Source organism: Arachis hypogaea, chromosome 7 (assembly GCF_003086295.3).
Source record: "Arachis hypogaea cultivar Tifrunner chromosome 7, arahy.Tifrunner.gnm2.J5K5, whole genome shotgun sequence".
In the NCBI taxonomy this organism is placed as follows: domain Eukaryota; kingdom Viridiplantae; phylum Streptophyta; class Magnoliopsida; order Fabales; family Fabaceae; genus Arachis; species Arachis hypogaea.
Window position 1 is genome coordinate 7,777,715 of NC_092042.1, and position 18,043 is coordinate 7,795,757.

The following is an 18,043-nucleotide window of genomic DNA, read 5'->3' on the forward strand; positions in this document are numbered from 1 at the left end:
CATAATGAATACTTGAATGATGGAAACCGAATTTTACATATACTTATTACTATTATTTCTATTTCATTTTATCCCTTCCTTTTTTTTTATGTTTTTAAGATAAGGTATTTTTTGAAAGTAAAAAAAATATATATTTTTGATACAATTTGTATATAAATACACAAAAGAATGATAGTGACAAAATAAAATGGACTATAAGAATATCTTTCATGTCGTAAAATCATTGAATAGGGATTATAGGAATATCTTTCATTAAATATTATAGTTTTACTGAATTTTCAATTAGGTCTCATTTCAATTAGGTCCCTAAGGGTATACAAGTAATTTCATAATTCATTAACATTTTTTTTAACGTTTAACGTTAATAGGGACTAAATTGAAAAAAAAATTAATGTATAAGGACCCAATTAAAAAGAAAAAAAGTATAAGGATCTTATTGAAAATTTGATAAAACTATAAGGACCTGCTGTAAACCCCATTAAATTAGTAAATAATTAGTCAATAAATTAGTTTTTAATCAGGAGGATTATAAATGTGAATATTATATTAAATTAGGATAGAGCTCATCGAAACGAGAATTTTGACACCAATTTCAAAGAAAACAGTCCAAGATTGGACCAAACGGTCCGAACCGGTTGAACCGGACCCGAACCGGGCTATCGGTCCAACCGGACCAGCCCTTTTAAATGAACCCACGCATTACATCTCCCTCATTTCAGCAACGTGACGCTGAAAGCTTGCGTCCAGGGAGAAGAAGAAAAGGGTCCGAACCCTCGTTCCAAGTTCAAGGCGCCGTAACTTTCCGATCCGAGCTCCGATCGCCGCACTGTTTGCGGCCACGCGTCCACTGCGTTGACCTCTATATTTCTACCGGAACAATTTCATAGGTAAGCCCTCAAATATTCTTAGCCACTCTTTTCCTCCAATTTTTGAGTTTTGAGAATGGGTATTGAATTTCTTTGATTTTTGATGTTTTAGGATCCAATTAGCTTGAGAAAAATATTCACTCTTGCTTATGTGAAGTTTGGGTAAGGTGAGGATACGATAATTCTATTTTATTTTCTTTGAATTTGAGCTTTGAGTATTAAATTGGGTATATATGTGTTATGAATGTGTATTAGGTTGTGAATAAATAATTGGAGCTTGAAATTGTGAATATTGGAACTTGGAGGAAGTTGATTAGTTGAATTTTGAAGGGGTGCCTTGGTTTTAAATAATTTTCTTTGGTCGTTATATGGAAATCGACCAAGGTATGGTTTAGGTTTCTTGCATTTAATATATAATGTTCTGTGAAAACTTAGGCTAGATGACCATAGGATAAGTTGGAATGCAGGTGTATGTTTAATATTTAGTAATTTGTCGATGAATATAATTGGTTGAAGTTTATTGGATAATTAGTTATTAATTTTGGATGGTGAATGTTGTTATGTTAATTTGGAGAGAATTATAGTTGAATGTTATTGTTGATGAACATAGTTGGTTTGGTGCTTGTTGATTAATTAATGATTCGGTGAATTATTGATTTGAGGTATTTTGTGTTAAAAGCCTAGGATTTGTGAACTATGACTCTTAGTTGAATTTTGGTTGTTGGATTTGAATATTGTATGAGTTTAATTGTTGATCTGAGGTAGATTTTTTGTGGAGATTGTTATGATAATGAGGAAGGGTATGTTGAATTGAAAAGAAAGCAGGTTTGGACCCGAAAAGGGTGGCAAAGTCTGAGTTTTAGAGGAGATGCTGCCGAAATTTTATAAAAAATTAGAGATTTTGTTTATATGATTATTTAAAAAGATTTAGATTCAAAGGTTATATGGTTTGATTTAGAGTTATTAAGAAAATGAGTATGTTTTAAGTTTGATTCATTTAGGAAAGAATGAGTTATGTTTTGAATTGGAACTATTGATGGACGGAATGGGAGGTGTGATAATGAAGGATAAGGATTGAATATGGTTGATGTATGATGATGAATGAAATGCGATTGAGAATGATGTTGATGTTGATGAATTATAATTGAATTATTTATATGGCTTATGAATTTGAATAATCTGAGATACGAGATTCCCTGGATTAAGTGCCGTGGCTTGCCACCACGTGTACCAGGTTGAAAACTCGATACTCTGTTGACCCTACGACGTAAGTGTGTGACCGGGCACTATATAAATTCCCGGGAATGTTACCCCTTTTGAGTATTATTGATTATTTGAGAAAAACTATGCATAGACTCTTGGGGATGCACGTCGGGGGACAGTCTAAGTACAATTCAGACTTGTCGGGTTGGCTGGATAACCGACAGATGAGCCTCATCAGCCATAGGACAGGCATGCATCATATGCATATTACTTGAATTACTTGCTTGTGTATTAATTGGGTGTGCCTAAATGTACTTGCCATGTTAAATGTATATTTGTTATCTGCAGTACTTGTAACCTTCTTGTGCTTGCCTTTGTTTGTTTACCTATCTGTGAAAATGCATGATGGAGTTGGAGGTAAGGAGGAATGGCAGAATGGGATTTAGATTTAAGGTTAAGTTAAGTTAGGTTTAAATATCCTTAGTAAACCACCTTTTATGGCTTCTATTTAATACTTTAAGCTCTATAATTTGAGTGTCGGCGTTCTAGGATTGCCTCTGGCATTCCCAGGACCTTATATATTATGTGTGTGGCACCTTTACCATACTGAGAACCTTCGGTTCTCATTCCATACTATGTTATTGTTTTTCAGATGCAGGTCGAGAGGCATCTCGTTAGGCGTCTGGACTCTTGAAGCGGAGTGGTTACTGGGTTATTTGTTATCCTATGATGTATATATATGTACTTACCTTTCTCTCCACATAACTTATTCTTTTTGATCCTCCTAGAGGTGTATGGAGAGGCAGGATTTTGTTTATGTACATTTGGGTTTTGGATATGTATATATATGTATATATGTGTGTATATTCTCCGGCCAGTCTTGACTTCGCAGGCTGAGTCAGGAGCTCGTTATTTTGTATCTTTGACTCTCTATTCCTGTTTTGGGTTACTTGACACTTGATAGCTGTAGCTTTCTTTGCACGCAAGTTAACTCATTTCTCGAGCGTTGTGCTTTTATATTCGCGATTTTTTTTATTTCCTCTATTCTTCAAGGCTCCTAGCATATTATAATTCTTCTGCTATTATGTGTACTCATTTTATTTTAGAGGTCGTAATACCACACCACCTCTGTTTTACGACTTAAGCATAAAGCTTAATGTGGTAGGGTGTTACATTATGGTATCAGAGCAGTTCGTTCCTATAGAGCCTGAAAGACGGACTGATTGTACTTCTGTGCATTCTCTGTATATGTGTTTATGTGCTATTAGGATATCTGATTGATATATATGGCATAAACGTTTGTGAGCATGCATTTGGAACTTAAAGCATTAGACCTGCGATATTGAGACTAATCAACTTAATATCACTTGTTTGGTGTGTATAAGGACCAGATGTCGACTCGCAGACGCGGTCGCGGGCGAGGTAGAGGTAGGATAGGCATCGTTACTCCTAGTCCAGTAGGGAATAATCCAGTAGACTTTATGGCTACTCTAGGAAATATGGCTGCAGCTATGCAGACAACAGCTGAGGCACTGGGTAATAAGATAAACCAGTGTAATCACGGGAATAATAATGATGATGATAGTCCTATGACACTTGCTACATTTCTGAAAGTTTACCCTCCGACCTTCAGGGGAACCTCAATCCCAATGACGCAGATAATTGGATTCAAGCTATGGAACGGTCATTGCAGGCCCAACAGGCTCCTGAGAAGCAATGGGTTGAATTTGGAACTTATCAACTACAAGGTGAGGCTCAGTATTGGTGACAGGGGACACGATGTATCCTGCAGGCAGGTGACGCTGTGATAGTCGGGAGATTGGTTATTTAAGAACCATGTTTTGCTTTATTGTTCTGAGAAGTCAGTACAGTTTATGCCTGAATGGTCAGAAGCGTCGGATGTGGTGAATAGTTATTATTTGAATTCTATGATAGTAAAATGTTCTGGAACTGAATGTCAGGGTGTTATGTTATTAACTACAAGAGTATCAGGTGATGATCAGAGTTTAGAGCAGATTCCGGTTGTATGTGAATTTCCAGATGTGTTTCCAAATGATATTAATGAATTTTCACCTAATCGGGAGGTTGAGTTTGCAATTGAGCTAGTGCCTGGAGCCGGTCCAATTTCGATTACTGACAAACCCCATTTTACGGTTATCTTGTATTGATTTTAGGGGATTTTATAACCTTTTACCCACATTTATTCAATGAAATAGCATGGTTTTGTGATTGTCTCCTTATTTGTGCCTAGATGTGAAAACATGCTTCTAGACCCTTAATTTGATGGTTTTAATCTCCCTTTGATTCCACTAGATGCCTTGATATGTTTGTTAGTGATTTCAGATTGAAAAGGCTAGGAATGGATCAAAGGAGTGAGGAGGAAAGCATGCAAAGTGGAGAAATCATGAAAAGTCAAAGAAGTTGAACTCGCCCATGGACGCGCGCGCGCACTGGCGCTTGCGCGCACCTGCGAATCACCCCATGGACGCGTACGTGTGCTGTGCGCGTACGCGTCGGTGCTGATATATGATTTTTTAATGAATTCGCAACCAACGAATTCTGAAGGGTTGTGGGGCCCAATTCCAACTAACTTTGGCGCCAAAGATGCTATTTAAAGCCAAGGATTGAAGAGCAAAGGGGATTCCAATCATTCACACACATTAGGATTAGTTTAGAGTTAGTTTCTAGAGAGAGAAGCTCTCTCTTCTCTCTAGAATTAGGATTAGGATTAGGATTAGTTCTTAGATCTAGGTTTTAGTCTTTGCTTTCTTCTACTTCTACATCTCAATTCATTGTTGTTAGATTCATTCTTCTTTTATTCTTTTGTTGTAATCTCTTTTATGTTGTTCTTATGCTTTGTTGTAGATCTAGTATTGTTCCTTCTACTTTCTTCCAATTCCATTAGAGGTAATTCATAATAATTGTGTTCATTTGATTAGTTGTTGTTTAATTCCTTGCAATTGAGTAGTGTAGAATTAATTTTCTTGCAATTTTACTATGCTTTCCTTTTATGCCTTCCAAGTGTTTGATGAAATGCTTGGTTGGATTTTAGAATAGAATTTTATACTCTTGGCCTAGGTAGAGTAATTAGTGACACTTGAGTTATCTAATTCCCTTGTTGATTGATAATTGGAGAGATTGCTAATTGGTTTGGAGTGCACTAAAGCTAGTCTTTCCTTGGGAGTTGGCTAGGACTTGTGGCTCAAGTCAATTCATCCACTTGACTTTCCTTTCTTTAGTAAGGGTTAACTAAGTGGTAGCAATGAACAATTCTCATCACAATTGAGAAGGATAACTAGGATAGAACTTCTAGTTCTCATATCTTGCCAAGAGCTTTGTTAGTTGTTAGTTTATTTTCTTTGCCATTTATATTTCTTGTCCAAAAGCTTAAAAACCCCAAATATAATTCACAACCAATAACAAGACACTTCATTACAATTCCTAGGGAGAACGATCCGAGGTCCAATACTTCGGTTTATAAATTTAGGGGTTTGTTACTTGTGACAAACAACTTTTTGTATGAAAGGATTAGTGATTGGTTTAGAAACTATACTTGCAACGAGAACTCATTTGTGAATTCTAAACCGTCAAAAATCCAATCGTCAAAATGGCGCCGTTGCCGGGGATTTGCAATGGTGTTGTGTTATTGGTTATTGTATATATGTGAATATTGTAAATAGCTTGATTTTGGGATTGCTTGTTAGTTTTTGCTAGTCTTAGTATTTTGTTTCATTATTTCTTATTAGTTTTTGCTTCTTATTTTCTCTTACTACCATGAATTCTCACTTTGGCTATGAGTGTAGTTACAACTATGTTGTAGGAAGTGGAGATTACAATGAAGATGTGTATCAAGGATGGAACAATCAAAGGTGGGAGGAGCCATATGCATATGATCAATCTTCATGGCAACAACCTCCTCCACCAATGCACTATGAAGAAGAGCCATTCTATGATGCACACCAATCCAATGGCTATGGTGAATCTACTTGTGACTTTCAAGAACCACCACCATATGCCTATGATCCATATCCTCAACATGGCCCCCAACCACACTCACAAGCCTCTTTTCACCAACCACCTTCATATGATCCTAATCCATATCCACCATTCCAACAACCATATGAGCCATATGAACCACACATAGAGCCACCACCATCCCAACATCACCACTTTCAAGAGCCACCTCCTCCATATTATTACCAAGAGGAACCACCTCCAACATATGAAAATTTCCAACCACAAGATGAATACTACTTTCCACCACAACCTCCCATGGAAGAATACTTATGTCCTTCAATCCAAGAGCCCTATGATCCTACTCATGACATCCAAGAGGAACAAGAGTCAAGGGATCATCTCAAGGAAGCATTGGATCAATTTCAAGTAGCCATGGAGTGTGTTGTGCAACAAGTGGAAAGAGTGAAAAACATAGAACCACCACAATTCTACCAAGAAGAACCATCTTCCCACTATGAACCCTTCCCCCAAAATGATGAATCCTTCCAACCACCCCAATCTCTAATGGATGAAACCCTTGGTGTTCTTGTTCAAGGGCAAGAAGAGATGCAAAGGGATGTGCAAAATTTCATGACCGCTTTGGATGCGGTAACAAATCAATTAGCCTCCCAATGCTTGAACACTCAAGGAACTCCCATGGCTACATGTGGAGAATCTAAAGAAGAGCATAGCATGAAGGAGAGATTGAAAACTCCGGTGGGAAATGAAGGAAGTTGCTTTGTATTGGAACAATTGGAGGAAGCTTTAATTGTTGAAGACAAAGAAGAAGTGGTAGAAGACTTGGGAGATGCGGAGTCTCCATGGGAACATAGAGTTGAAGAAAACTCCTCCAAGATGATTGAAATTGATGCTAGGGAGGAAAGTGCACACCTTCCAAGGCATATTCCATATGAAGACTTGGATGGGACAGAGAAAGGATTGAGTTTCCTTGGTGATGAAGATCAAGCATCAAGTCTTAGTGGTGAAGAATCCTTTGAGCATGAAGAACCTTCTCCGGTTAGATTTGAAAGCGTTGAGGAGGTAAATTTTTCTCACCCTCCCTATTATGATTTGAGTAAAGAAAAAGGTTTAGATAAAATTGTTGAACAAAGGATTGAGATTAAGAGATCTTGTGAAGAGGTGGAAGTCCTTAGAAATAAAAGGATGGGAGTGGAATACGCTTTGTCAAGATCGTTGGAAGCATCTTTGCCTAGGTTGTCATCTACTCCTTCACTTGAGTGGGTAAAATTAATTTCTATTAGCCTTATTGTCCCACTTGAGTATGGCTTGCTTGAAACGGATGGTCAACTTAGGATGCTTTGTGGGATGAAGCGTAAGCGAAAGATGTTTCGTGGTTGGCGTTCCAAATCAAGGCTCATTATAGTTAATGCATCAAACATGAGATATAAAGGTTGGAGTAGTGCTCAAATAGATGGGTCTAGGAGGATTGTTGGCCACTATATTGAGAATTCACCCTACTCACCACCCGGTTGGACTAATAATGATGATCAACTTCAAGACGGGTGTGAAAACAAAGTGTGGGACCCCGGATCACAAGAAGAGGATCAACTTTGGGAGCCCCAAGCTTGTGAAGAACTCCATCAACACTTGGCTCAATCCATGAGAAATCTTGGGGCACAATGGAAGTCCAAGCATTGGTGGAAGTTCCAAGATGAGTACAAGCACAAGCCACCTTGATAAGAAGCTCCCCATAAGTCCAACTTAAGGACAATAAATAAAAGTGCTAGGTGGGAGACACCCCACCATGGTAAACTCTTTCCATACTCTTTTAGTTTGTTAATAAGTGAATTGAGTTGCCATTGTAGGTAGATTCTCATTTTCATTTTTATCTTTTGTAAATATTGGTAGAATTAGTTTAATTTCTTGTTTTTATTGTTTTATTGAGTTTAGTTAGTAGTATAGTATGTTGAATAAGGTTCTAGGGTGTTTTGGTATCTGTTTGGAGGATTGAAAGGCTTGGATTGGTGCAAGAACTCAAAAAAAAAAAATTTGAAAAACAAAACACCATCCACGCATGCGCGCACATGACGCGTGCGCGCACCTGAGCATTTTTCGACCATCCACGCGGACGCGCACTGTACGCGTACGCATGGATGCAAAATTTCACTTCCAGCCAAAAAACCCGAGAGTTAGGCCTACATTGTGCAAACATTGGGCCTGAGGCACAAGTCTATGCACGCGTGCGCGCACCTGGCGCGTACGCGCACATGACCTTAAGTCCGCAATGCACGCGCACGCACACTGTGCGCGCGCGCGTCGATTGCACAATCTGCACCCCCAGTACTTTTACCCGAGAGTTGTGCTAGACTTGGGCCGACATTATGCCTCCGGCCTAACTTGATGCACGCGTGCGCGCACATGGCGCGTACGCGTCCTTCAACCAATACGCACATCGACGCGTAAGCACGCATGACGCGAACGCGTCGGTAAAAAAAAAGAGTTTTTTTTCTCATCTTCCATTTTCCTTTGCTCACTGCATTCGCATACTTCTACTCTTTCCATTTTCATTTTGTTTCTATAGCATGTTTTCGTTTTTTTCTAAGTCATTTTAATAATGGTGTTGCATCTTCCTACTCAATTGTTGAGGATTCCTTGCATTATTTTGGTGCTTCTTGACTTGTTTGATATTGTTGGGTGATGAAACTTTTAAATCAATGCTTCATCTTGTACGACTCTTATGTCCTTGTGCATTGATATGACCTCATATTGTCTTTCATGACTCACTTCTTCTCATTTGAACTTGATGCTCAATACACTCTTCATGCTTTAACTTTACTCTTGCATCAGGCTTAATGATATGCCTTAGCTTACATTGTTTTCTCACTCACATGTTGTAGCTACCATGTAGTAGAGAACCATACCTTTATTGGCATTAGCCCCCGCCTATGCTCTAATTGCCCTGATATCTTTGTTATAGGCTTCACTTTCTTTCTTTTTCTTTCCTTTTAGGTTGGCCACCAAGAAGGGAGAAATGAATAGCTTTAAATGGGGCAACAAACAAGTCATCCGCACAACCTTTTGAAGGAGCTCATCAATTGTAGCAACCCGTCCACCTAGCTCTCCTTTGCGTGCACCGAGGACGGTGCAAACTTTTAAGTGTGGGGAGGTCGTCCGACCGTTCGGCGATTTTGGGTGACAAGTTTCTAATCCCAACACTTTTGCATTTCATTCTAGGATTTTAGGATTCTTACTTGCATTCTCCTATTTTTGCATATATATACACAATAAGCTTAGTCAAAATAATGGAATTTTTCAAGATTTCTATATATAGGGCACCTCAATTGATTTGAGTAAAAACTTTTCATAGAACTTGCTTGAATTATATATATTGTGGATCATGTTTTTGAGCTAAAGAACACAAGCAAGTGAGATTTGAGCCTAATGGTGTGGTTACATCTTATAACCACTTATTTTCCTTCTTGTGTGCATTATTCTCTTTCTATGAATGTAATCTTTGATTTGTTTGATTCTTTATGTCCATTATTTTATGTATACATGCATTTATATGATTGAGGCCATCATTTCATTAGCTCACTTATCCAAATAGCCAACCTTTTATCTTCCATTGTTAGCCAAATTTGAGCCTACGCTTAACCCACTTGTTCTTTAATTTAGCACATTACAAGCCTAAAGCGGAAAACAATACAAGTCCTTAATTTGGATCTTTGATTAGCTTAGGCTAGTGTGTGTGAGTATCATTCAAGTGTGGGAATCTTGGGACATTGGGTGAATAAAAGGGTAGTTTTGTATTATTATTGAAAATATTGGAAATTGGGTACATACTCATGTATTGATCAAATGTAAAACTTTATGCATTGAGGTTCTTGTATATAGAAAGAAAAAAATGAGAAAAACAAAAGAAAAAAAAAGAAAAAAATAAGAGAAAAATAATATGGAAAAGAAAAAGAAAAAAAATAGAAAAAAGAAAGAAAAAGAAGAAAAAGAGAAAAGCAATAAAAGGGGACAAAATGCCCCAAAGCAAAGTGAAGCTCAATAAAGATCAATGCATAAGTGTTGTGAAATGAAAAGAAAATGCATGAGTATGTGAAAAAGTGAAAAAATGGGTAGTTAGAGTAGAACTTAATTGTATAGGATGTCATAGGTTAGGTGGGAAGTTTAAGTTTATCAAAGATCCAAATTTAAAGCTCACTTAACCATATATGCATCCTACCTTGACCCTAGCCCCATTACAACCTAAAGAAAAGACCTCATGATATATGTATGCATGCATGAAATATTTGTTGATTGTTAGAAGAAAAACAAATCTTAGAAATCATGATTAGGAGAGAATCGAGAGAATCAACCCTAAACACTTGAGCGAATAGAGTGCAACACTACCGGTGAGGGTTCGATGCTCAATTACATGTTTTCACCTATGATCATCTCTTTTCATGCAAGTTTGTAAAAATATTTAATAACTCAATTCAATTGTGGATTAGACTTGCTAGTCCTTAACCCTTGTGCATATGTGCTTCTTGAGAGTTGATTTATTTTGACCAAGCAATTGCATTCATTTAGATAGTTGCATATAGGTAGATTGCATTTAATTAGTTCCATTGAATAAATGCCATACCTTTACTTCATTCTTGGTTTAAGCATGAGGACATGCTAAGGTTTAAGTGTGGGGAGGTTGACAAACCCCATTTTGACGGTTATCTTGTATTGATTTTAGGGGATTTTATAACCTTTTACCCACATTTATTCAATGAAATAGCATGGTTTTGTGATTGTCTCCTTATTTGTGCCTAGATGTGAAAACATGCTTCTAGACCCTTAATTTGATGGTTTTAATCTCCCTTTGATTCCACTAGATGCCTTGATATGTTTGTTAGTGATTTCAGATTGAAAAGGCTAGGAATGGATCAAAGGAGTGAGGAGGAAAGCATGCAAAGTGGAGAAATCATGAAAAGTCAAAGAAGTTGAACTCGCCCATGGACGCGCGCGCGCACCTGGCGCTTGCGCGCACCTGCGAATCACCCCATGGACGCGTACGCGTGCTGTGCGCGTACGCGTCAGTGCTGATATATGATTTTTTAATGAATTCGCAACCAACGAATTCTGAAGGGTTGTGGGGCCCAATTCCAACTAACTTTGGCGCCAAAGATGCTATTTAAAGCCAAGGATTGAAGAGCAAAGGGGATTCCAATCATTCACACACATTAGGATTAGTTTAGAGTTAGTTTCTAGAGAGAGAAGCTCTCTCTTTTCTCTAGAATTAGGATTAGGATTAGGATTAGTTCTTAGATCTAGGTTTTAGTCTTTGCTTTCTTCTACTTCTACATCTCAATTCATTGTTGTTAGATTCATTCTTCTTTTATTCTTTTGTTGTAATCTCTTTTATGTTGTTCTTATGCTTTGTTGTAGATCTAGTATTGTTCCTTCTACTTTCTTCCAATTCCATTAGAGGTAATTCATAATAATTGTGTTCATTTGATTAGTTGTTGTTTAATTCCTTGCAATTGAGTAGTGTAAAATTAATTTTCTTGCAATTTTACTATGCTTTCCTTTTATGCCTTCCAAGTGTTTGATGAAATGCTTGGTTGGATTTTAGAATAGAATTTTATACTCTTGGCCTAGGTAGAGTAATTAGTGACACTTGAGTTATCTAATTCCCTTGTTGATTGATAATTGGAGAGATTGCTAATTGGTTTGGAGTGCACTAAAGCTAGTCTTTCCTTGGGAGTTGGCTAGGACTTGTGGCTCAAGTCAATTCATCCGCTTGACTTTCCTTTCTTTAGTAAGGGTTAACTAAGTGGTAGCAATGAACAATTCTCATCACAATTGAGAAGGATAACTAGGATAGAACTTCTAGTTCTCATATCTTGCCAAGAGCTTTGTTAGTTGTTAGTTTATTTTCTTTGCCATTTATATTTCTTGTCCAAAAGCTTAAAAACCCCAAATATAATTCACAACCAATAACAAGACACTTCATTACAATTCCTAGGGAGAACGATCCGAGGTCCAATACTTCGGTTTATAAATTTAGGGGTTTGTTACTTGTGACAAACAACTTTTTGTATGAAAGGATTAGTGATTGGTTTAGAAACTATACTTGCAACGAGAACTCATTTGTGAATTCTAAACCGTCAAAAATCCAATCGTCAATTACTCCTTATAGGATGTCACCTTTAGAAATGGCTGAACTGAAAGCTCAGCTGGAAGATCTGTTAGGTAAGCATTTCATCCGACCAAATGTTTCTCCGTGGGGAGCACCAGTGTTACTAGTAAAGAAGAAGGATGGAAATATGCGGTTGTGTGTCGACTATCGGCAATTGAATAAGATCACTGTGAAGAATAAATATCCGTTGCCTAGAATCGATGATCTAATGGATCAGTTACAGGGTGCCGGTGTGTTTTCTAAGATTGATCTACGATCTAGTTATCATCAGATAAGGGTTAGAGACGAGGATATTCCGAAAATTACTTTCAGAACCCGTTATGGTCATTATGAGTATACAGTGATGTCTTTCGGGTTAACTAATGCCCCGCAGTATTTATGGATTATATGAACAGGATTTTCCGACCATATTTGGACAAGTTTGTTATTGTCTTCATTGATGACATTCTTGTTTATTCTAAGACTGAAGAGAAGCATGCTGATCACTTGCGAACTGTGCTGCAAATTCTGAGAGACAGAAAGTCATATGCTAAGTTATCTAAATGTGAGTTCTGAAAGAGTGAAGTGAAGTTTCTCGGCCACGTGGTGAGTAAGCAGGGAATAGCTATGGATCCTGCTAAGGTGGAAGAAGTGATGAATTGGGAGCGACCAACTTCAGTGACAGAGATAAGGAGTTTCCTAGGTTTGGCGGGGTATTATCGCAGATTCATTAAGGGATTTTCACAGCTCGCCTTACCTTTAACTAAATTGACTAGGAATGATACGCTTTTTATCTGGACTCCGAAATGTGAAGAGAGTTTCCAAGCATTAAAGCATAGGTTAAATACTGCACCTATATTGGTATTACCTGAACCAAGTGAACCGTTTGAAGTGTATTGTGATGCATCTCTGAAAGGTTTGGGGTGCGTTCTGATGCAGCACCAAAATATTGTAGCATACGCCTCACGGCAATTAAGGCCGCATGAAATGAACTATCCGGCACATGATTTGGAACTTGCTGCTGTTGTGTTTGTTTTAAAGATTTGGAGACATTATCTTTATGGCGTTAAGTTTCATGTTTTCTCAGACCATAAGAGTTTGAAATATGTTTTTGAGCAGAAAGAGTTGAGTATGCGTCAGAGGAGATGGATGGAACTTCTGAAAGATTATGATTTTGAATTGAATTATCATCCAGGAAAAGCGAAAGTTGTGGCAGACGCCTTGAGTCGAAAGTCTTTATATGCAGCTTGGATGATGTTACGGGAAGAAGAATTACTAAGGGCATTTCAAGGTTTGAATTTGGGAATTAGAGAAGAATCTGGAATCCTATGTTTGAGTCAATTGCAGATTTCAAGTGATTTTAAATCAGAACTTCTGAAGGCCCATCGAGACGGTGAAGCGTTACGTAAGGTATTACCAGCAGTTGAACAGGGAAAACAGTGGAGAGTGTCAGAAGGTCAGGATGGTTTGTGGAGGTTCAAGAACCGGATTATTGTGCCAGATATCGGAGACCTGCGACAGAGTATTTTGAAGGAAGCTCATAAGAGTGGATTCTCAATTCACCTAGGGAGTACTAAAATGTATCAGGATCTGAAAGCGATGTTCTGGTGGCCAGGGATGAAGAATGATGTGGCCTTGCATGTATCTAAATGTTTAACATGTCAGAAGGTTAAGATTGAGCATCAGAGACCATCAGGAACCCTTCAGCCTTTGGAGATTCCACAATAGAAATGGGAGAGTATCGCAATGGATTTTGTAATAGGTTTGCCTAGAACCCGATCTGGTTGTGACGCTATTTGGGTGGTTGTGGATCGACTGACAAAATCAGCTCACTTTCTTCCTATCCGAATAAGTTGTTCAATGGAAGAATTAGCTCGAATGTATATTAAAGAGATTGTCAGGTTGCATGGCGTGCCTTCTACCATTATATCTGACAGGGATCCTCGCTTTACATCAAGGTTCTGGGGAGCTTTTTAGCGTGCATTTGGAACTCAGCTAAGCTTGAGTACTGCGTATCACCCTCAGACAGATGGTCAGTCAGAAAGAACTATTCAGACCTTGGAGGATATGCTAAGGGCTTGTGTTTTGGACCATCCTGCGAGCTGAGATCGGTATATGCCATTAATTGAATTTGCTTATAATAATAACTATCATGCGAGCATCGGAATGGCTCCATATGAGGCTCTGTATGGCAGAAAATGTCAGTCTCCACTATGTTGGTATGAAACTGGAGAAAGGAGTTTATTAGGGCCTGAAATGATAGCTGAAACGATTGAGCAGATAAAGAAGATTCGTAGTCGAATGCTTATAACCCAAAGCCGCCAGAAGAGCTATGCTGATCAGAGGCGAAAGCCTTTGGAATTCGAAGAAGGAGAACATGTCTTTCTGAAAGTTACACCAACCACTGGCGTGGGAAGAGCTATTAAGACTAAGAAGCTGAATCCCCGTTATATTGGACCCTTTGAGATTCTGAAGAGGATTGGGCCAGTGGCTTATAGAATTGCCTTACCGCCATATCTTTCGAATTTGCACGACATGTTTCATGTGTCTCAGCTTAGGAAGTATACCCCTGATGCAAGTCATGTTCTAGAACCAGAACCAATCCAAGTGAGAGAAGATCTAACACTCCCAGTAATTCAGGTGAGGATTGATGACACCAGTGTTAAACGATTACGAGGAAGGGAAGTATCATTGGTAAAAGTAGCTTGGAGTCGAGCTGGTATCGAGGAACATACCTGGAAACTCAAATCAAATATGCGAAAGGACTATCCACATCTCTTTTCAGGTAACTAGATTTGAATTTTGAGGGCAAAATTCTTTATTAGGTGGGTAGAATGTAAACCCCATTAAATTAGTAAATAATTAGTCAATAAATTAGTTTTTAATCAGGAGGATTATAAATGTGAATATTATATTAAATTAGGATAGAGCTTATCGAAACGAGAATTTTGACACCAATTTCGAAGAAAACGGTCCAAGATTGGACCGAACGGACCGAACCGGTTGAACCGGACCCGAACCGAACTATCGGTCCAACCGGACCAGCCCTTTTAAATGAACCCACGCATTGCATCTCCCTCATTTCAGCAACGTGACGCTGAAAGCTTGCGTCCAGGGAGAAGAAGAAAAGGGTCCGAACCCTCGTTCCAAGTTCAAGGCGCCGTAACTTTCCGATCCGAGCTCCGATCGCCGCACCGTTTGCGGCCACGCGTCCATCGCGTCGACCTCTACATTTCTACCGGAACAATTTCATAGGTAAGCCCTCAAATATTCTTAGCCACTCTTTTCCCCCAATTTTCGAGTTTTGAGAATGGGTATTGAATTTCTTTGATTTTTGATGTTTTAGGATCCAATTAGCTTGAGAAAAACATTCACTCTTACTTATGTGAAGTTTGGGTAAGGTGAGGATACGATAATTCTATTTTATTTTCTTTGAATTTGAGCTTTGAGTATTAAATTGGGTATATATGTGTTATGAATGTGTATTAGGTTGTGAATAAATAATTGGAGCTTGAAATTATGAATATTGGAACTTGGAGGAAGCTGATTAGTTGAATTTTGAAGGGGTGCCTTGGTTTTAAATAATTTTCTTTGGTCGTTACGTGGAAATCGGCCAAGGTATGGTTTAGGTTTCTTGCATTTAATATATAATGTTCTGTGAAAACTTAGGCTAGATGACCATAGGATAAGTTGGAATGCATGTGTATGTTTAATATTTAGTAATTTGTCGATGAATATAATTGGTTGAAGTTTATTGGATAATTAGTTATTAATTTTGGATGGTGAATGTTGTTATGTTAATTTGGAGAGAATTATAGTTGAATGTTATTGTTGATGAACATAGTTGGTTTGGTGCTTGTTGATTAATTAATGATTCGGTGAATTATTGATTTGAGGTATTTTGTGTTAAAAGCCTAGGATTTGTGAACTATGACTCTTAGTTGAATTTTGGTTGTTGGATTTGAATATTGTATGAGTTTAATTGTTGATCTGAGGTAGATTTTTTGTGGAGATTGTTATGATAATGAGGAAGGGTATGTTGAATTGAAAAGAAAGCAGGTTTGAAGCCGAAAAGGGTGGCAAAGTCCGAGTTTTAGAGGAGATGCTGCCGAAATTTTATAAAAAATTAGAGATTTTGTTTATATGATTATTTAAAAAGATTTAGATTCAAAGGTTATATGGTTTGATTTAGAGTTATTAAGAAAATGAGTATGTTTTAAGTTTGATTCACTTAGGAAAGAATGAGTTATGTTTTGAATTGGAACTATTGATGGACGGAATGGGAGGTGTGATAATGAAGGATAAGGATTGAATATAATTGATGTATGATGATGAATGAAATGCGATTGAGAATGATGTTGATGTTGATGAATTATAATTGAATTATTTATATGGCTTATGAATTTGAATAATCTGAGATACGAGATTCCCTGGATTAAGTGCCGTGGCTTGCCACCACGTGTACCAGGTTGAAAACTCGATACTCTGTTGACCCTACGACGTAAGTGTGTGACCGGGCACTATATAAATTCCCGGGAATGTTACCCCTTTTGAGTATTATTGATTATTTGAGAAAAACTATGTATAGACTCTTGGGGATGCACGTCGGGGGACAGTCTAAGTACAATTCAGACTTGTCGGGTTGGCTGGATAACTGACAGATGAGCCTCATCAGCCATAGGACAGGCATGCATCATATGCATATTACTTGAATTACTTGCTTGTGTATTAACTGGGTGTGCCTAAATGTACTTGCCATGTTAAATGTATATTTGTTATCTGCAGTACTTGTAACCTTCTTGTGTTTGCCTTTGTTTGTTTACCTGTCTGTGAAAATGCATGATGGAGTTGGAGGTAAGGAGGAATGGCAGAATGGGATTTAGATTTAAGGTTAAGTTAAGTTAGGTTTAAATATCCTTAGTAAACCACCTTTTATGGCTTCTATTTAATACTTTAAGCTCTATAATCTGAGTGTCGGCGTTCTAGGATTGCCTCTGGCATTCCCAGGACCTTATATATTATGTGTGTGGCACCTTTACCATACTGAGAACCTCCGGTTCTCATTCCATACTATGTTATTGTTTTTCAGATGCAGGTCAAGAGGCATCTCGTTAGGCGTCTGGACTCTTGAAGCGGAGTGGTTACTGGGTTATTTTGTTATCCTATGATGTATATATATGTACTTAGCTTTCTCTCCACATAACTTATTCTTTTTTATCCTCCTAGAGGTGTATGGAGAGGCAGGATTTTGTTTATGTACATTTGGGTTTTGGATATGTATATATATGTATATATGTGTGTATATTCTCCGGCCAGTCTTGACTTCGCAGGCTGAGTCAGGAGCTCGTTATTTTGTATCTTTGACTCTCTATTCCTGTTTTGGGTTACTTGACACTTGATAGCTGTAGCTTTCTTTGCACGCAAGTTAACTCATTTCTCGAGCGTTGTGCTTTTATATTCGCGATTTTTTTATTTCCTCTATTCTTCAAGGCTCCTAGCATATTATAATTCTTCTGCTATTATGTGTACTCATTTTATTTTAGAGGTCGTAATACCACACCACCTCTGTTTTACGACTTAAGCGTAAAGCTTAATGTGGTAGGGTGTTACACCTGCAGAATAATTAAACCTATAATTTTATACCGTAACTTGTGTTTTTGTCCGTAATAATATTACGAGAATATAAATCTTTAGAAATTATATTGATTTTGTCTTGATATTATAGATTATGAGTGATGAGATGAAATTAAATATTTATAGAACCAAACTACTTTTATAAAAAGATCATATAGAAAAAACTCTATCAGTTGAATTATATGTAATAAATATTTGAAGGAAGAGAAGTGAACGAAAATATAGA

At 37.7% G+C, this 18,043-nt stretch overlaps 2 long non-coding RNA genes across 2 annotated transcripts; both read left to right on the forward strand.

Moving 5' to 3' along the window:
- Positions 1 to 712: 712 nt before the first annotated feature.
- Positions 713 to 3,038, forward strand: LOC140174549 (uncharacterized). The gene is made up of 3 exons (XR_011864263.1): positions 713 to 887; positions 979 to 1,033; positions 2,722 to 3,038. It is a non-coding gene; the product is annotated as an uncharacterized lncRNA (long non-coding RNA).
- A 12,224-nt stretch (positions 3,039 to 15,262) lies between these two features.
- LOC112703938 (uncharacterized) lies at positions 15,263 to 17,590 on the forward strand. The gene is made up of 4 exons (XR_003154712.3): positions 15,263 to 15,438; positions 15,530 to 15,584; positions 15,673 to 15,801; positions 17,273 to 17,590. It is a non-coding gene; the product is annotated as an uncharacterized lncRNA (long non-coding RNA).
- The last annotated feature ends 453 nt before the right edge of the window (positions 17,591 to 18,043 follow it).